General features: G+C 38.7%; 1 long non-coding RNA gene across 1 annotated transcript in view; it reads left to right on the top strand.

Moving 5' to 3' along the window:
• The window catches only part of LOC135783532 (uncharacterized), a 417,164-nt gene that overhangs the window by 25,037 nt on the left and 370,345 nt on the right, over nt 1-21,782 (top strand). The gene's annotated exons all lie outside the window — the stretch shown is intronic.

Below are 21,782 nucleotides of genomic sequence, written 5' to 3'. Positions count from 1 at the left end.
ACAGCAATAAAACAGAATTCCTCCAAATCTACACTCAGCAAAACCAATAACCCCACTCTCACCATCGACGGCACAATTGTTTTCCCATCTCCCCAGGCACACAACCTTGGCGTGATCTTTGATTCAACCCTCTCCCTTGAGCCCCACATCCATCAGGTCATTAAAACATCCTTCTTTCACCTCCGCAACGTTGCTAAAATCAGACCCTCACTAACACCTCCTGCTGCTGAAAGACTCATTCACGCCTTCATCTCTTCACGACTGGACTATTGCAACTCACTACTCCTTGGTATAAGCTCAACGTACATAAAAAGACTACAACTGGTCCAAAACGAGCCGCACAACTCATCACCCGCTGCAATTCCTGGCACTACATCACTCCAGTTTTAAAACAACTGCACTGGCTTCCCATTTCCCACCAGATCAATTACAAAATTTGCCAGTTTTCTCACTGGCGGTAAAAACACAGGCCTCACGTGGTTCTTGCTTTAGCATCCAATGTTCACATCGCCAAGGTGATAATCCTCCGATCTAATGTGAACAATATATAGAATTCTTGGAGAGAAAAAAAGAGATGGCTCTGTCAAAAAGATCGACAGACATCAGAAAAGTATTCAAAAGAGCAGGTAGTGATTTACAGAAGGCAACTAAAGTTTCATTTGAGTGTGCGCTGTTGATTGCCAAGGCAAAAAAGCGGCATAATATTGGAGAGGAGTTAATCAAACCTGCCTGCATAAAAATAGTGGAGGGAATATGTGGCCCGCAAGCTGTTGAAAAAGTTAAATCAGTCCCGCTTTCTAACAACACTGTTAAAGACAGAATGGATAAAATGGCAAAAAAACTGCAAAAAACAGTTACACGAAAAACTTAGAGAAGTCAAATTTGCTATACAGCTGGATGAAACAACAACAGTTGCGGGAGAGTCTGTGCTTATCATATATGTACAGTATGTGGACGGAGATGAGTTGAAACGGGATATTTCTGCAAAATCAAAACACACTTTTGGAGCAGCTGACTGATGTGTTCTGGATCAAAACAGCATACCTTGCTGACATATTCACTCTTTATAATGAAACCAACAAGAGACTGCAGGGCTCTGAGTCAAACATCTTGGAGTGCAAAGAAGCAATTGATGATTTTATATGCAAGCTGGAGTACAGGGCTGGAAAAATGTCACAGGGGCATTTACAACACTTTCCACTGCTGCTTCAATGTTCTGGGGGTACCGTAAGTGCATCTTTGCGTGCCGAGTTTTGCCGTCACATGACTGTGCTACTGGAGGAATTAAAGTCCCGCTTTGCGGATGTTGACGCGCTATCCAAGGAGTCGTGGGTTATGGATCCCTTCACATCCAGGCTTGAAGATGTGGAATACCTTGGCTGTGAAGATGAGCTCGCTGAACTACAAACTGATTCACTGTCAAAAAAGTACTTCCAGGAGAATGGTTTTAAAAGGCTTTGGATAGCCAGGGGACCTGTTGTCGCACCTAAACTCACAAACTATGCCATAACAAAGATCATTCTTCCTTTCAGTACCACCTACCTCTCCGAGACAGCCTTCAGTACCCTAGTGGCTATAAAAACAAAGTCACGCAACAGACTCGAAGTACACAGCGCTTTTAGACTGGCTGTCACTGGCATTACACCTGACATTCCATCACTAGTCAACGGCATGCAAGCCCAAGGTGGACATTAGCGTTATGTGTTTATGCTGACGTTATGGTACGCCTTGTAAAAAAGAAGTATCTGTTCATGCATGCAAGTAGGCTACAAACAGCATTCTACCGTTCATATTTAACATTACTTTCATAACATCCAGTATTCTATCTATGTTCAAACACAAAATCCCGAAAAAAGATAAACAACTGCGTTTCATAGTTGTGTAAAAATGAAAATATTCGGCTAAAGGAAACATTTGAAGAAAGGAACATTTCCTGTGTATTCATGGAATAAAATGTCATTAAATACTATATATGGTGTGTGGGTGTTTATGTGCATAGCATTAATATTTATATTAAGAGTTTCTTTGCAAAACGAGATAACTTTGTTTTTTTAATTTTTGAGAAATCTTGTTTTTTGGTTGACAAGTCTAATTAATATCAATTCAACTGCAGTTGTTTTTTTATTTAAACCTTCATAACTTAAAAAATACAGCTAAGTAGCACCATAAAACAAAATAATAACATGATAACATAATAATAAACATGTTTTGACAAAAATTAAAAAAATGGAGTTATCTCGTTTTGCAACGAAACTCTTCATATATATATATATATATATATATATATATATATATATATATATATATATATATATATATATATATATATATATATATATATATATATATATATATATGGGGGGTCTCCTATTGCTAAATATGTACATGGGGGCCCCAAGGAAAAAGGTTGGGAACCACTGCACTAAAGGAAGAAGAGGAGGACCATCATTCGTTTCCTGATCAGAACACAAGAGAAGTAATTGTAATTCATTGATGAAAATTAGAACAAATAAATCTCATGACCTCCTTGATCTTTCTTTTTTTACATGCAATTTTCTCCTCTTTCTTAATACACAAATCTAACAGTGGTTCTGGGGCATTGCAAGACTTAATTATCTGAAAACATCTTCTATTATGGAAGATTATCGCAACATTTGTGTCTTGAATCAGTTTTTCTCGTTTCTCTGCCGTATGAGGCAGGGGTTTCTTTCCGCAGATTTAGCTGTAAGGTTTAAAGGTCCCATTTTTCCTGATCCCATTTTTTTAACTTTAGTTGGTGTGTAATGTTGCTGTTAGAGCATAAATAATATCTGTAAAATGATAAATATCTCAAAATTCTATGCCAAGCGATATATTTTCTTTAATAGAATTTCCCTTTCAAAGCCTACAGCGAACGGCCGGTTTGGACTACAGCCCTCTACTTCCCGAGAGTTTTTTTTACTAACCTCGGTCCACAGTGTTACGTCCCAGTGTGTTCTTGTATTATTTGATGGTGTACAAGGTGTGTGTGCCTTGTGGTGTTCTGTTTCTTTCTCTCTCTCAGGTTAATTACCATCAGCTGCAACTCGTTGTGCGCATGCCTGAGTCTGAGCAGTATAAATGCTGCACTCTGAAGATCCTGTGCGGAGGAACACTTCTCCCCAGCCTTAGAGTGGAAATTGTTTGTGGTTGTGAAGTTTGAGAAAGTGAACTGTGCTTATAATCTTGAGCCAGGTGTTGCATACTGACTTATTTGCTGTGAGTTAGCTGTAGTTTAACTTTGCTAGCCAATGTATCCTTGTGTGGGTAATTAAAAGGTATTGTATCTCTTTTGTACTAATTAATGGGAAATGTAGGGTGAGAGTGCCTTTTGATTTTTATAACCTTTTCTCCAGTTTTATGGTTGGCTAGGAAGCTCAGGGAAGTTTATGTTGTTGGGTTTTATCTTTGTTTTTGAGTAGGGTAAGTAGCTTCTCTAAACCTTAGTTAGTTGCTGTTTTGTTTATTATTTTAGGCCATACTCTCTCCTGAAGATTCATTCCCTTAGTTTTGTAAACCTTCTCTCTATAATGGGAAAATAAACTTTACCATTTTCCTTAAAGTTGTGTTGAGTTTTCACTCTGAGACTGAGGCTGAAGTGTGTTCTCCACGTTTTTTTGTTCTAGTCTCTGACGTTACTTTTTACTATTTCCTTTCTTTTGTTATCTCCCCTCCTTACCCCTAGAATTAGGAGGGGAACATAACAACAGGAATACGTCAGTTGCCTGCTAAGCTCAAATGGCTCTGCTAAGCTAAGCTGCTGTTGAATCACAGCACACTAAACAAGCTACACAATCAGAACTCGATACATATTTCTGAAGGAGGTACTTTATAGAACAAGGAAGATATCAGCTCATTTTTAGGCAAGTAAAAACAGCGCTGTAGAGATAAGTAAAGTAATTATGTGGAAAATACTGCGTTTTTTTTACACACAAAACATATTGCACACCATAAACACAATCATAGTTTGTGTTAAATACTCTCATTCTCACGGCACCCATTCACTGCAGAGGATCCCATTGTAAGCAATGTAATCCTTAATTTCTCCAAATCTGTTCCAATGAAAAACAAATCATCTATATTTTGGGTGAAAAATTCCTTTAATCCCAAAAACAAACTTTTTACTTTATTGTTAGAATTTGTACAGTAGATAGAAAATATACATTGGAACAAATTTATATACTCTGGTGTGAAAAAGTGTTAGCCCCCATCCAGATTTCCCAATTTTATTATTGCATGTCACACTTTAATGTTTCAGATCATCAAACAAATGTAAATATTAGTCAAAAGAATATAACACAAGTGAACACAACATGCAGTTTTTAAATGAAGGCTTTTATTATTAAGGGGAAAAAAATCAAAACTACATGGCCCTGTGTAAAAAAAGTGTGTTAGTACCCACTGGCTTTTAATGTAAATATGATTGGTTCTAAAAATGTACATACATATATATTTTTTCATACTTGAGACAATATACATTGAAGTTCATTTCTAAATAAAACTATATTTTGAACAACGAGTGAAATTAAGTTTCTTTAATGAAAAAATTAGTTGTTCTAAAACTGTACAGTTATTTACTTAACACGTATCTGTGTGCCTTGTTTGTTGTTTGTGTGTGTGTGTGTGTGTGTGTGTGTGTGTGTGTGTGTGTGTGTGTGTGTGTGTGTGTGTGTGTGTGTGTGTGTGCTATTCCTGGGTTTATAAGCATGTGTTGGGCAGCCAGTAGTTAAAAAAGAACGAGTCCAACTTAATTTTTACTGACTTCCATTTAAGTCAGTTCTGGTTTTGACAAAAAAAAGTCACACCATGTTATCCCTGTGATTCCACTGAAGTGTTGTTCTGGGTTGGAATTTACAGCACCATTAATCTAATTACATGATTAAAGAAAGGGGCGTTAGTATCGGTAAGCAGGGTAAGTGGTGCTTACAGGCCCGGACCAATCAGGGGCCCTATCACATATTCGTTACTATCCGCTGTTCCCAGGCTTTCTCATGGGTTTTCAATAGGCTTGTTCGACTTCATGCAGCGCCACAAGAACCGGCAGCCGGATGACGTCAAAGTTCCACGGGAGCGATTTAAAAGCAAACTCCTCCGTGTGGGTTTGCGAATCACTCTCGCGGTAGTTTGACGTCACCAGAGCAAGCAAAGCAATGAAATCACCGCTAGCAATAGAGCCCAACCAATCACAGCCCAGAGTTTCTGTGCACGTTTGAAATCGGCTGGTTTGTATCTTTTGGTTTCTTAGCTCAAACAAGAAACGATAACGCTTTAAATACTCAAACACTACACCAGACACCTAAAGCAAAGCACAAAGTGAAGCAGTAAGTAAACAAAAGATTTAAAAGGGCATGGATCGATCCTGCTTATGTAATGATTGAGCTGTGTTTGTCTGAAGTTTAGAACTGCTGTGTGCATCATGCCATCCAGAACTGAAGCCTGGAAAATGCCTCTACATTTATACTGTGGTTATAATGTAACGCTATAGCCTATAATGTAAGTGAGCATATTTTTTATGTATTTAGACCTAGATGTATGTGTGTGTAGTCATAGCAGTGAGTAACAACATGTTATAGTGTGCTGTCACCAGCAGAGTTTTTTCATATGTTATGGTGCGCTATCACCAGTGTTATGTTTTTGTTGTGGCGCGTGTAGGCTATTTCTGATTTTGTCAGTCATCTAATGTTTCTATGATCCTGTCCTATTCATTGTAGCCTGCTTGTGGACATTGCATCATCACGTGCTGTAGTAAAGGGCCCGCCTTGATAATCCTGCTTAGGGGCCCGGTGTTGGCTCGTTACGCTGCTGATTAAAGATGTAATTAATAACTAGTAATTAATTACTTTTTTGAGTTACTTACCCAACACATGATCCACAACCTTGTATACATGTGTTTTCACATCTTGTTTTCACATCTTGTATAGATTGTGCATTATGGGATTGCTTTTTTGCTAAATATAATACATGCTCCTGTAGAATGTAGCAAAAAGAGGGCATCTGCAAAGGCTAGCCTAGCTATTTGTGGCCACTTATGATGTCTTTAAATGCATTCTTTATTTAGTTTTGAAAAATAGTTCTTGACATTTTTTTATGAATGCTGGCACTCAAGATTTTATTGTGATTTAATTAGATAAGATGTGGACTTTTAATTGATGACAGAGGTCCACATCTACACTCTCTCTACCACCAGGAACGTTTGAGCAGTCTTGACCTGTTTCTCTGCTTCTGTGGAGCTGTGTCATACAAAACAAATTGTTTGGCACTGCGGTTGGTACATGGCAGATGTTCCAGGTTGCTCTAACCACATTAGTGCTGACAGCGAAAAAACAAATCTTGCACTGCAAATTTGTGATGTGTCATCTGAGACGGTCTAATTTGTATTTGGGACTGTTGTTGTATTTTTCAGGGCAACTCACAAAAGAAGCATTTGTCTCCTTCAATCTTGTTGTTCTTAAAAATAACATGTATTCTAATGGTATTTGGGTTAAAGTTGTTTTTTATTGCACGCCAAATGTGGTCAGGTTGGTTAGGATACCGTTATGGTCACACTGTGATGTTCAATAGCTTTAGTTCCACCTGGAGTGTGTGCATTTAATACAGATATAAAGAAAAATCCCACTCCTTAGGGCCCATTGCCACAACCTCCTCTTATGGCGCTTTTCCATTGCATAGCACCCCACGGTTTGGTTTGGGTCGGGTCAGCTTACTTTTGGGAGCTTTTCCATTGGGTGCAGTACATAGTACCCGATTCTTTTTTAGTACCACCTCGGTTGGGGTTACAAAGATCCAAGCAAATACAAAACGTGACGGAAAACACTGTAGATCACTGATTGGTCTGAGAGAATTTTCACTACCATAGCGAAATCGGTAATGTAAAGATTAGCTTTACCTTAGTGCTAGCTTGCACTGTCTCGAGCAAACATGTTGTCGTCTGTGATCTGCTATAATTTCACAAACTCCCATTTAGCAATGAAAAGCATCCACAGGTTGAGAACCAGGAACACCATACCAGTTTTTTCCCAAACTTGCAGTTTGTTGTGGCACATTCACAACGCACATGAGCACTATATGTGTAAGTTATATGCAACTTAAATGAGGCTCAGTGGAACGCGTTGACTGACGACCCCATCCGTGTTTGTACAGAAACTGTCATGTGATACAGAGGTAGTGACAAACATGGTGTGCAAACATCTTTGACGTGATCTTTGACTGGGAAAAGTTGAATTTAGACTAGGCAATCAAACAAAGTGTGCATACTTGTTGGGAATGTTGGGCACTGTTGGTCAATGTATGTACCCCCAGCAGTCAATGGGGCAGTGCCCTTTAATAAGGCCCTAATACTGTATCTACCATTAGGTACAGATATGTAACCTTGGATACTAATATGAACTCTTTAGGTGCAAAGCTGTAGTTTTATAAAGGGAACCACCCCAGTGACCATTTCTTCTGATAGTGTATTTATGTAATGCAGTCTTGTCTTACGCATTTCAATTCACTGGATGTTTTTGTATTCCAAGGCCTTTAGTTTCTGATAATAACTTTATATCAGGCATATAGGAAGAAGTAGGGGATAATAAGACAAATTGTCTTTCTATGACGCGTCTCTCTTTGGTTTTATTGCGTTGTAATGTCGAATACAGTGTCTGTGGCTAATTGAAACAAATGAGACCGATTTGTGATAGCTGCTCTTCGCCGGCCTGTAATATAACCAACATATGGAGCAGAAGAGCCTGTGGTTTTGATATTGAACTGCTGATAAAGCATATAGCTTGAAACCATAAATCATTCTATACATTTCATTGCACACATTCACTCTTTCGCTTTCTGTAATATTAAAAGATAAAAATAGCAGGTTGGAATCTTTGAAGGTTTTTTTGCCGTGGCAGTTCAGCGCATTTCTTCTGTATTAATATTGCCCTTCTCTAACCATATGCCTATGCTGTTCATATTGCCAGAATAATGCAATTTCAAGTAATAATAATAATAATAATTTTAGTTGAGTAATATTTACAATAATAGAATTTAGGTGCCATTAAATGCCTGCTAAATTCACTAATGTTCACTAATGCTTTCGATAATACTTTTTCAACAAGTGACATCCAAAAATTTGGGGGAGTTGTTTTACAGAATAGTTTAGCTCCAACTCTAATAAAATATTTATCTTTACCAGCTAAGCAATTGTGTAGGATTAACAAAACATAACAGGCACATTACAGGGGCTGTTTACACTTGGTATTAAGATGTGTTTTCATCGATCGGATCACAAGTGGACGAGAGAGACACATTACGTTTACACCTGGTATTTAAATCCGTCTCTTTTGTCCACTTTCGACCGCATCTGTCCTGAATACTGTGAGGGGGTGGTCTGTGAGACGGTGGGCGAGTCTCTCTGCTGTCATTCAAACGAGAGCGGGAGTAATTATGAGTTTATATGGACGCAAACTAATATTATGTCGAAGTCCACTGCTTGTTTAGCAAGTAAACATGCTGCATAGAGTTTTGTACGTGTGTATGTTAGAGCTTTCTCTGAATTTTCAGTGCAATTGATGAAATAGGATTGCGCAACTTTCACGCTTTCAAAACGAAACTACAAGAACACCTGCAGTAGTTTTATCAATGAAAGGCTAAAAATAGCACTGTTCACCGTATGTTCAGGCCAGAAGTAAAAAAAGACGTAAAATTAGTGTTTAATACCTCAGATTAGATAAATGCGTGGAGAGAAGGCGGTCGCGTGTGGTTGTTCGAACACATTCAACCACATTCAACCACATTGCGTTCCGCAACTCCAAAGCGATCCGATCGAAAGTGGTTTCGACTACCTCTGGATGTGGTTGAAAGTGGTCGAAAGTGGATGCGTTCAAAACGTTTTGAACACCGTTTACACCTGGCATTAACGTCGTCCACTTGTGATCCGATAGACGAAAACGCATGTTAATGCCAAGTGTAAACAGCCTTACAGACAGGCGTGTTAGAGCAAAGGTAGGAACAAAGCTGTAGGTTTCTCGGGTTTCAATAATGTCAGCCTACTTCATGTTGTTTAGCCACATTTTGAAGATCATGAGGTGAAGCATTCTAGGAAATAAAGTGCATTGAAAGATTACAAAATAATCCTTTTTAAAGTCCATGTAAACTAGAAGTCGTGATCAACTTCTGTACCATGACAAATCTGAAGCAGGTGTGGCATAGTTTTCCACTGTGAATTGATTGGATATAGAAAAAGTAGGCATTTCATTCAGAAATGGGACTCGCAGTAGACTGACAGGTGACTGGGGCGGGGTTTACGGATGCTTCCGCCAAAGCTTTTTAGCTGATGTCATAAGAGAATGATCGCCACAAGATGACAGAGGTTACTTTAAATTAATGTAAAGAACATAAATTTAGACAGAAACTTGTCAGGAAGAGGAACCCAGATAGGTCATTTTACACTCTTAATAATACAAGAGTTTCACAATGCCATACAAGAACCTTTTCTGTCTAAATGGTTCTTTAAAGCACGTGAAGAACCTTGAAACCTATGAAAAAATATGAATGATATGGTTCTTTGAGAAACCAAACAAGGTTTTTCTATGGGATTGCCGTAAAGAACCTTTAAATCACCTTTATTTTTAAGAGTGTAAATTAAGCTACAGTTTTACTATAATTACATATTTTCATATTTCTTTCTAGCTATTCAGAATTGTAGAATGCACAGTTCTGTTTGTTTAACACCTCCCCATCTCAGTTGTCCTGAATGTGTCCACACACACATACAGTTGGTCACACCTCTTCACAGTGACCTTTATTAACTGCAGTGTCTCTGAGAATGGATCCAGTCATTCGTTAAATAGGACACAGTCCTGCATGTGCAAGAGGCAAATAAACAGCAGATAGCTCAGTCCAGACGATTGGCTTCATAAGTCACTGCGATCACAGCAGCTCGTTTGGTGCTTTGCTTACTGATGTTTGCTAGTTTGAGCAAAAACTATAGGAAGAGCATTTTTCATTGTAATTGCAGCAGAGGATGCTATATGTCTCATGGAAAATTTTAGAAAAACATATTGATATACAATATAGAAGTGAAGCCGATTGTGATATGGTGAGAATGTATTTACCTAGGCACAGATTAATAATAAGAGTTTTGGGCATGGTACCGACATTTTGGAGGCCTCAAACCTGATTGTTTCCTCCTTTTTTAACCTTGCATGCAAAAGGCCGCTGGAAAACAGGCCAACCTCAACATAACACAGACAGTGACAATACAGTCAAGATGTATTCCACTAACATTATATTACACATTAAATTAATTACAATGTTGTTACAATGTTATAAATATAGTTGCGACTGCTGAGCTAACGCTATATGCTAGCATTAAGTCTACTATTGTTACAGTTATGTTTTGCAGTTCTATACTTAAAAAAAATCACAAGCTAACTAAATAATTTATTGTTCCTCAAAATCTTTATTTTCATCTGATATAGGCTCAAATATAAGGTTCAATTAATTATTTGGTACCTTTAAAGGCACAATAGAAAGGATTTTTGCATTAAAATATCCTAAAACTACTATTTCAACTCCAATTATTACACGCATCTTCACAGTGTCATAAAGCTACACCTTTTATTGTTGTTTTGTGTATTCCATGTATATTGTTTCTGTTAGCACATCCCAACCCTGTTATCATGTTATCTGTTTTACCATTGGTTTTGGTTTCTTTGTTTTCCTGGTTTTTGTCTTATTTTAGGTCCTGTGTTTAGTGTCTCCTCCTGAGGGCGTCTAGTATCCGCCCTTAGGGGGAGGGTACTGTCATGACCTGATCTCTCTATTTCTTGTCTTATCCGAGTTTGAGAGAGATTAGGTTGTGACAGTACGTGTCTGCCCTGAGAGAGTTGTGTGACAGGCCCTTCCGCGGTCCACGTTTCTCTCAGGGTTCGTGAATTGTTTCCCGCTCCCTTATGTTTGATTAAGCTACAGGTGTATGTTGTTAGTACTCCCTATTTAATACCCTTCTGTCCTGTCTTCCGTGCATTGGTATTCTTCTGTGTTCCCTGCAAGTTTCCCTGAGTGTGTTCCTGTTCCTGGTATTCTGTGTGAGTTTATGTAGTTTAGTGTTCTCAGTGTTTATGTAGTTAGTTTAGTTCTCGTGTCTGTTTATTGTAATGTTGTACCCCCTCTTGGGTGTTTTGGTTCTGTCTGTTTGTATGTATTAAAGTATTCTTCATTTTAGTCTGCGTTTGGGTTTTCCTCGTATCCATTGTTTCCCGGTCGTGACACATTGCCATTAAAGTGCAATTACTGAACATAAACAGGAGCTTAATAAAAATTTTCATTTTAGAATTTCATATGGAACTTATCTGTTTGTGAAAATCAACTCTACATTTATTATAATATATAATACATGTTTATTTAAAATCAAACTTTATTCTTTTACTTTTATTTATTCTTCAGGAAGGATTTAAAATACAATCCCGTTTTTATTTGAATGTATTTTCTACACATTAGTGAGGTGTCCGGATTTGTGTATAAATGCAAGACGTTGTTACGTTCAGTTTGTTTAGTTTTGTGGGGAAATGATATGGAAATGTGCAGATGTGAACGTGCTGTTTGTATGGTTTAACTTACACTAGGTTTTGTCATCGCTTGCACAAGAGTGCATATGGCAAAAAAAACTCGGACAGTGTGTGAAATGACCATTAATAGTGTTCAAATAGACATTACTGTGACTTACCACTTTAGGTTGGATCTTGAATTCCTGTATGCTGAGATGTCAGCTTGTTTATTAAACAAAGCATGCATCGCATTATGAAACTATTCTTTTTGACCTCTTGGAGTGAAAACATAGAACGAACTTGAAGCCACGCATTGGTTGTGCGATATCTCGCACAACGCACATGCGCCCTCATCTGCTTCTCCTATCGTCAACACGCGGTCGCGCGCTAAAGGTGACGCAGCCTGTCTCGCGAAACTTTTGAACACGCCCTATAAAGTTTAAAAATATATATTCATTAAAGGCGCTCTAAGCGAATTGAAGCGTTTTAGACCATAAAACATTTTTTTGTTACATACCGGAAACATCTCCTCACTATCTGCTTGCTGCCTGTCCGCTGATCAAACTGTAAAAAACACGATCTCTGTAGACAGCCCAGGCTTCACAAACGGCAATATCAACAAGTGGCCAAACCTAGCATCACAAAACAAAACAAAGTATTCCAGCCAATAAACGACAAAAAGGATTTGGGGGTGGGGGTTGGGCGCGTTAATGAAAGCACGGAAGGGAGGGGGAGGAGTTAGCTACGCTCCGTCTGTTTGAAAACAGTTTCAAACGTCAACAATAACTAACGTCTCACAGATTCGCTTAGAGAGCCTTTAATTATTACCATTAGACAGAAGCGCAGTAACGCTGCCAAATGTAGCGAAGTAAAAGTACAGTTTTTTCACTAGAAATGTACTTGAGTAAGAGTAAAAAGTACCCATCCTTAAATTTACTCAAAGTAGTAGTTACCCAAAAAATGTACTTAAGTAAATGTAATGAAGTAAATGTAATTCGTTACTACCCACCTCTGAAAATACAAACATGTAAATACATGTTCTCACATATTATTTTAACACAGTTAGCTAAAATGCTGAAAATGGTACTGTTGAGGTCAACTAAATCATGAAATAAATTTGCTATGAATGTGTAAATCTGAGTATAATGTGGGTTTCTTATCAGTAATGAACTAATCATGGTAATCATTCACACACACACAAACACAAAAACACCAGAGTTTGCGTTAGACTATTTCTTTAAAAACACATCAATCATCGGTCATTTCATGTTTTATTGAAAACGTCAGGTTACGACTGTAACCGTGGTTCCCTGAGATAGGGAACGAGACGGTGTGTCATGTAATGACATTATGGGGAACGCTATGCAGCGTGACGCGCGTGAATATTGTGTCAACTAGGTCTATATATAGACGCCGGCGGATGACGTCAAGAGTGACGTGGCAACGCGAGGCTATAAATATGCGGAAATAATATAGGTCAAACAGCTTCTGTTAAAATTGAAGCGAATGCTACAGGCACAAGGAGTTATGGCAAAGGGACACAGCGTCTCGTTCCCTATCTCAGGGAACCACGGTTACAGTCGTAACCTGACGTTCCCTTTCAAGGGATACTTGACGCTGTGTCATGTAATGACATTATGGGGAACGAGATACCCACTACGCCATAATTAATTGTGACTGTCTGTAAGTGTGAAGGTGTCTACGCACAACTTAAGACATAAAGACCTGAGATCCCGGTAGAAAAGGGAGGTCTAAAATCATAATACCTCATAAAAATGTGTGGGGGAGATTATCCCGCCACACCACAAAGCATGGAGGTCCCTGACAAAGGGGCCAGATAAGACGCCATACTCCTAGTCGAGTGTGCCCTAATTTTCGCAGAGGTGAAAACATAATGTGCACCTCATACGCTATAAAAATAGCCTCCACAATCAATTATTGATTGTTTGTTTAGAGGAAGAATGTTCTCTCTTGGAGAACCAAACACAGACCAAAGGTTGGTCGGATCTTCTAAGGTGGAAGATCTATTAATGTAAACCTCTAAAAACCCCTCAGGGCATAGAAGATGTAGCCTCTGTTGATCCGCCGACTCTTGAGGAGGAGGATGAAAAAGCCTGAAAGACCAATGTTCTAGCCACATTGCTAGGAACCTTGGGAACATAACCCGGTCTTGGGTGCAAATAGCCTTAATATGTCCTGAAGCAAACTCCAGGATAGAGAAGAAGCTGATAAGCTTGGAAGTTGCCCACTCTCCTCGGAGAAGTGATGGCTAATAAAAAGGCTAACTCCAGTGACAGAAACTTAACTGTACACAAGTTAATGGGTTCGAAAGGTGCCATAAAGAACCCCTTTCAGAACTACTGCCAGGTCCCATACTGGAACTCTGATTTGAGCAGGAGGCCTCATCCTAAATGTACCACCCAATAAGGCGTGAAGGCAGAGATAGCCGCAGCATATACTCCGATAGTAAATGGATATAAACCGGATGAAAACCCGGTATTGTAAAAATTCCAGAACTGAAGCCAGTGGACAGTTTGGAAGTAAATGTTTGTCACTACACAGAGTAGTGAATAATCTCCATTTAAAACAGCCTTAAATGTCGCCTGGAGCGAAACTCCAGGCATGAAGAAGCAGCTGATAAGCTTGTTAGTCACTCACTCTCCTCAGAGAAGTGATGCTACTACCCATAGAGCCCTCAGGGATACGAGTGTGAAACCAGAGATAGCCTCAGCATATACTCTGGGTATAAACCGGATAAAAAACCGGTATTGTAAAAATTCCAGAACTGAAGCCACTGGGCAGTTTGGAACTAAATATGTCGTCACTACACCAGGTAGTTAAAATAGCCTTAATTCGTCTGAAGCGAACTCCAGGCATGAATAAGAAGTCACTCACTCTCCTCAGAGAAGTGATGGCTAATAAAAAGGCTAACTTCAGTGACAGAACTTTATCTGTACATGAATCAATGTGTTCGAAAGAGGCCATGAGAAGGGCTTTCGAAACGACTACAGATAGAGCCCTTAGTAATAAGAGCATAAAAACAGAGATAGCCGCAGCCTATACTCTGGTAGTAAATGGATATAAACCGGATGAAAAAACGGTATTGTAAAAATTCCAGAACTGAAGCCAATGGGCAGTTTGGAAGTAAATGTTTGTCACTACCCCGAGTAGTGAATAGCCTCCATTTAAAATAGCCTTAATTTCATCTGGAGCTCATTTGTGTTTTTCTGTATAAACATTAATTACATCTAGATCCTCAGAACTAGAGTAATTCACAGCCCTCACAGTTAAAACGGGTGAAGCCGACTCACGGGCACCCGTTGAACCATGATGGCTAATAAGAAAAAAGGCTAACTTCAGTGACAGAAATGTATCTGTACATGAGTCAAATGTGTTCGAAAGAGGCCATGAGAAGGGCTTTCGAAGCACTACAGATAGAACCCTTAGAAATAGGAGCATAGACACAGAGATAGCCGCAGCCTATACTCTGGTAGTAAATGGATATAAACCGGATGAAAACCGATTTTGTAAAAATTCCAGAACTGAAGCCACTGGGCAGTTTGGAAATAAATTTTTGTCACTAAACCGAGTAGTGAATAGTCTCCATTTAAAATAGTTTTAATTTCGTGTGGAGCTCATTTGTGTTTTATGTATAAACATTAATTACATCTAGATCCTCAGAACTAGAGTAATTCACAGCCCTCACGGTTAAAACGGATGAAGCCGACTTGCGGGCACCTGTTGAACTATGATGGCTAATAAAAAGGCTAACTTCAGTGACAGAAATGTATCTGCACATAAGTCAAATGTGTTTGAAAGAGGCCATGATAAGGGCTTTCGAAACACTAAAAAGAGCCCTTAGTAATAGGAGCATAAAAACAGAAATAGTGGATCTTAAATCTGGAGTAATCTCCATTTTAAACCATAATCTTTCGAATAGTATGGGCTTTACAACCTCAGCCCCTGCCTCGACAGGGTGTCTGCTCTCACATTTTGAACCCTGCGGATGTCTGAATGACAAAAAATTTCCCGTGAGACCAAAGGAGAACCTGATGCGCCAGTCTGTATAGAGGGCGCGACCTCAGGCCTCCCTAATACTAGATGCTGCCGCCAACGGACCTAACACTCTAGAAAGTGCTTTACGGTGTAAAATTGGCCTTATCTGATCCTAGACACTGATGCCAGGATCGACTCTGTGTGTGTAGGAGACATACGTGCCTACATCCTCACTGAGTCCCAAGTTACCCAAAGAAATAATATTTCCTGCTAGTGGGTTAAAATGCCCTTTTTGGCGTTGTTCCGTAGCCCTAGGCGCTTCATATGGGCAAGGACGACATCTCGATGCCGAACTGCCATGTCTCGAGACTGGACTAACACAAGCCAATAGTCTATGTAATTAAGTATTTGGATCCCTTGAAGTCTCAGAGGAGCAAGGGTTAAATCCATGCATTATGCGCTGTGAAAGAACTACTCTGAACGGCAGAACCCGATATTGGTATGGTTTGCCCCCGAAAGCAAACCTGGGATTTCCAGATGCTGCAGGAGGATAGATATATGGACATAGGGGTCCTTAAAATGTATCATGACGAACCAGTCCTCAGACCTGATTAACGCCACAATAAAAGGAATTGTCAGTTTTAGAATTTTTATCTCTTCAGAGATCGATCTAAATAGGCCTCAGCCCTCCATCCGTCTTTGGTACAATAAAATAATGGCTATAAAGCAATGACCTATTCCTTTAATAAGGTGGTCTTTTTCCGGGGCCCACCTCGGTGGGTAAAACCCCTCCGAACCTGGGAGGATGGGAAACAAACTGAATTATGTAGCCTTTCTCTATAACCTCTAGCAGCCATTTTGTGACATTTTTTAATTTTCTCCACTCATGGAAAAATGCACTAAAAAGGAGATTGACTCCAGAATGCTCACTGCCCTGAAGCGGAGGACCGGCAGGGCACAGCTGAGCTACTAAGAAAAAACCTATTGTTCTGTTTTATATGTCTTTTTTAATGGAGACAAAAATTAGGTCTTCTTTAATGAAGACGGAACATAAGGGGTTAACAAACTATTTTGTATGTGAGGGCACATCGGGCACAGGTTTTATCTGTGCTCTATGAAAAGTGCCCTAAGAGGCCACTTGTGAACGACAGGACCCCTTTAACGCAGCCTTATAATTTTGAGACAATGACTGCTCTCAGATCAGCCTTATATGCCTCTCTGGTTGCTGGTTGTTGTTTCGTCCCCCAAGCTCTCTGAGGGAGAGGGTGGGCACGAGAGACAACACTCTGTTTTTGTTATCTGTATGTTGATTAAAGTCGCAATGAAATTGAAATGAAAAACTATATATGTATTTTTAATAGTGTGGTATTATTAACAAATGACTTATCTGTGAGCTTCATTATTTTTTAAAAATTCGTGTGTGCTCATAATCTTTAATCAAAAATGCAAATCTCCTCCCCTCCTCAAAACGATCTCTCTTCACTTCCGGTCAAAAGTATGGCAGGTGGGCGGGGTCCGGGAGAAGATCGCAGTGATTAGCAATTAGCAACACGACCCAACTTCAAACGATCCAATCAGATCTCGATGGACAAATTCAAATCCAGCCCTGCCTTATTTCATCTCAAAAGCCGTTTCATTCGGATATACGTCACCACGGGGAAAATAAGGCAATCGCTACTTCCGTTTCATGGCGACTTTAAATACTGTTTAGATGCAGATTCTCGGGGGAAACTGCGACGAGGAAAAAACCCGTTTCTTTAGTAGCACGGAGAGAAAGCTCCGCCGCTCTCCTGAGCTCATCTAATATTACAGGATTCAGGTTCACCCTTTAATTCATACAATATCTGCTTGATATGCGTGAAGAATGCCAATATTGCGAAGGCATGCTCCAGCGCGACCCGCGACCATATAAACTTGTTAATCCATTTATATTGTTGCTGTCTCTCGCAACAAATAAACCGCGAGATACTTTCAATACGGGCATTTGCCGTATCTGCATTATTTAAAAACCCCCCAAAAAAGGGTTAAGAAACTCGCTGATGTGTTTAACAATAAATGAGAGGAGTCTGCATATCTGCATGGTCTTCCGTTTAAAAACTTATCAGTGTAAATCAGGGAAGAAAGTTAAACCTCTTTCGTCAAGTTCACTGGCAGCCTTCACTTTGTGCTGGTCAGTAAAGTCAATATTAGATTGTTACAGCCGATCGGGTCACAACATAATAGTTCTTCGTAACATGGAGAAAGGGTATAAATCAGTAAGCTTTGTGTTTTCTGTATAAACATTAATTACATCTAGATCCTCAGAACTAGAGTAATTCACAACACTCGCGGATAAAAACGGGTGAAGCCGCTCACGGGCACCCGTTAAACCACAAGGCTTGCGGGGTTTGTTTTCTGTATAAACATTAATTACATCTAGATCCTCAGAACTAGAGTAATTCACAACACTCGCGGATAAACGGGTGAAGCCGCTCACGGGCACCCATTGAACCACGCTTGCGAAAACCCATCGAGAGCGGAGCATTTGAATGGTATTTTCTCACAATGCCCGCACGCCTCCCCCTCGGGGGAAAGCGTGCGTGTAGTCCGCACCAAACACACACACACAAAGCTCGTGCTATCCCCGTCAATAATAATCTAGGACAGGGGGTAACACACTTCTAATTCCCTTTCTCTTATCCATGTTTCCCTAGTTTTTTTAAACTAATCTAATCTAATCTCACTAGATATAGATTTAGACACATTCACACAAGCGTTCGCTGAAATAGCAGAAGCTGTTTGACCTATATTATTTCCGCATATTTATAGCCTCGCGTTGCCACGTCACTCTTGACGTCATCCGGCGGCGTCTATATATAGACCTAGTTGACACAATATTCACGCGCGTCACGCTGCATAGCGTTCCCCATAATGTCATTACATGACACAGCGTCAAGTATCCCTTGAAAGGGAATAATTGTTTTCGTTCACCTGTTCATTTCTAATTATGAAATTACAAGCATACAAGTTCAAATGTGTTCATTTATTTGTGAAGAGAACAGAGACTCTGCATCACTTTACATGTTTAACATAACATGAAGCAGATAAATTATTTTTTCTCAGTGACAGACAGCTGAGGCGATAAAACACACACACTTTGTGCTGAACAGGCAAAAATGAACAAATCAAATCACAAAATACTATTGCGATTAAAATAGCAACAGACGTGTAAAAATCTGAATTGAATTAAACGTATATCTGAAACATGTTGTGTAATAAATGCATGAAGGCAGATAAATGCAGACCCTTGTTATTAGATTTTGTGTTTTTACCTCAGATAGACAACGCAGTTTTACTTTTGTTCTGGAGATTGGTTGCGTGCTCTTAAGTTAAGCTTCGGTTAACACGATCTGACACACACTTGCACGCAAACACACACACACACACACACACACACTTCATAAAAAAATCATATTTTCTTTTATCTCCAGGTATTTCACTTACTTTCACTGATCAGTACTGTATCTAGCAGTTACATGGCAATCTGCAACGCAGTTATGAGACTCTGAAAACGATCCCATCACATGAGGTCAAATACATAAAAAATTGTTGTTTTTTTAACAACAATCAATATTGATTCACATAACATAAGTGGGAGGGTTTGGGGCTCACAGTCCTGGGCGGATCCGAAACCAGCCAATTAGAGCTCAACCTCAGGTCACATGTTTTTACCCTTTTTACTGACCTACATAGACACTCATTAGGGGTGCGCCCCAGACACACAAACATGACAAAAAATAAAAACTGAGTTTGTTGTGTGTGTATTTTTTTTATAAATGACAACATAACTAACAGTGAAACAGTATAACTACATGATTTTTTGTATTCATTTGCATTATTGATTTAACTTTTTTGTAACATGTTAAAGTAGCTTTCTTCTCTGGCCAACTTTGGGGGGGAGCCCCAGCGCCTTCTAGTGACCAGCCGCCACTGTTAGCCACTAATATGTTTAAAGCAACTGAAAAAAGTTAAAATGTAAGAGCATGTCAAAACCTCTGCCAGTGGCCCAAAATGTTCGAACCCCAGGGGGTTAACTTCTGTCAGCATTGCATTGTGAGCTAATCTTCAAAACATGGTGAGGAGCATTGTTTTCAGAACAATGAGCTTTGTTCAAAATCAGAGCATTTCAGGAAGACAAGCAACAATAACGTACGGTATGTGGAGAATAATGTTTTTTGAACCATAAACCACACAAACACATTGTATTATACCAAATACACAAAAAACATGTTTCTTAATGTAATAGGTGCTCTTCAAGCTAAATAATGGATAACTAGGTGATAATATGTGATCCAGTCTGTGAAAACCCAGCTAACAAACAGTTCGTTGGTGGCTGTAGGTCTGAGGTTGGTGTGATAAAATATGGTGTTCCTCAGGGTTCAATTTTAGGCCCTCTACTTTTTAGTTTCTATATTTTCCCTCTTGGCCAACTTTTAAGGTCTCTTGGTCTTGACTTTAATTTTTATGCTGATGACACTCAGATATACATTCACTCAAAGCCTGATGTTAATGCTGCTCTTTCATTTCTTTCTAACTGGATCACAGAAATAAAAAAAATGAATGTCTGATAATTTCCTATGTCTAAACCGTAATAGGACTGAAGTGATGCTTATTGGTTCGCCCCACCAGTTACGCAGAGTGGAATATGTAGCTTTTCATATGGATGGCTCCGTCATTCAGTTCTAAAACAAACAAAAAAACTTGGGAGTAATATTCGATCCTAATTTAACATTTGATCTTCACATGAATACTGTTAAAGTTTCTTTTTTTCCATCTCAGAAATATATAACGTCCCATGCTACATTTTCTGGTGGCTGAAAAATTAGTTAATATCCTGGTCTTCTCTTGTAATGCGTTGCTAGCAGGAGCTTCAAAATCTACATTGAACAAACAACAGTGGGTTTAAAACTCTGCTGCGCGTATTTTGACAAGGACAAGGCAAAGAGATCATATAACACCCATTTTAGAGACCCTGAATTGGCTCCCTGACAAATTCCGTGTTGATTTAAAAATTCTGATGTTGACTTACAAGGCACTAAATGGCCTTGCTTCTCAATATTTTTCGGAGCTTTTAAAACCCTACATTCTGGCACGTGATCTTCGCTCGGCTGATGCTGGTCTTTTAGGTGTTTCGGTAACTTGGTTAAGAACAATGGGTGATAGGGCGTTTTCATCTGTTGCCCCAAAGTTATGGAACTCTTTGCCTTCTGAGATCAGAAATGCAGCTTCCCTGAAAAGGTTTAAAACATCCCTTAAAAGTCATTATTTTATCATTTGGATGATATAGTGTCTCTTGTGCTTTTCATGGTTGTATCTTAAGTGTTTTTTTTATGGTTTCTAAGTGTTACTTTTAATTGTTTTTTTATTACTTTTATTTATTCTTCCCATTTATTTTTACTTTCATTGTTTTATACTTATGTTATGTGTTTTTTATCACCATGTCTATTTTATATATATATATATATATATATATATATATAATTTACTTTTTTACTTATGTTAAGCGCTTTGAGAAATGAGTTTTAAAGGCACTATACAAAGTGAAGATATTATTATTATTATTATTATAAACCAAACTTTGAAGCTTGTATCTCTCTTGCCTGGTTTTCACGGACAATGTTATTTTTTTTACTTAATAAAGAAATCTGAAAGCTGGAAAATGTTCCCTTTCAAGAACACACTAAGCTGCTTCATGAAATAAAATGGTAACACTTTACAATAATGTTTATTAGTTAACATTAGTTAACTAGATTAGTTAACATAAACTAATAATGAACTGCACTTATACATAATTTATTAATCTTTGTTAATGTTAATTTCAACAATTACTAATACTTTATTAAAATCTTGTTAACGTTAGTTAATGCATTGTGAACTAACATGAACAATAAATAATAAAAAGCTTTATTTCTATTAACTAACATTAAGAAAAATTAATAAATACTGTAACAAATGTCTTGCTCATGGTTTGTTCATGTTAGTTAATCCATTAACTAATGTTAACTAATGAACCTTATTGTAAAGTGTCACCAATAAAACTTTGGTGAGAACGGCATCAACTTTTGTGCATCTGAATAAACACAAAAAATCCATCTTGTAGGCAAAGAGAGATGAGTCATGAGTACAAAAGATTAGTGATGGGAAGTCCGGCTCTTTTCAAAGATTCGCCTCTTCTGGCTTTGAAGTGCCTCATCCAAGATGCTTACT

Source organism: Paramisgurnus dabryanus, chromosome 2, assembly GCF_030506205.2.
Source record: "Paramisgurnus dabryanus chromosome 2, PD_genome_1.1, whole genome shotgun sequence".
Taxonomy (NCBI): Eukaryota; Metazoa; Chordata; class Actinopteri; order Cypriniformes; family Cobitidae; genus Paramisgurnus; species Paramisgurnus dabryanus.
Note: the sequence above shows the minus strand (reverse complement) of the source record. Positions and strands in the feature narration are given on the sequence as shown.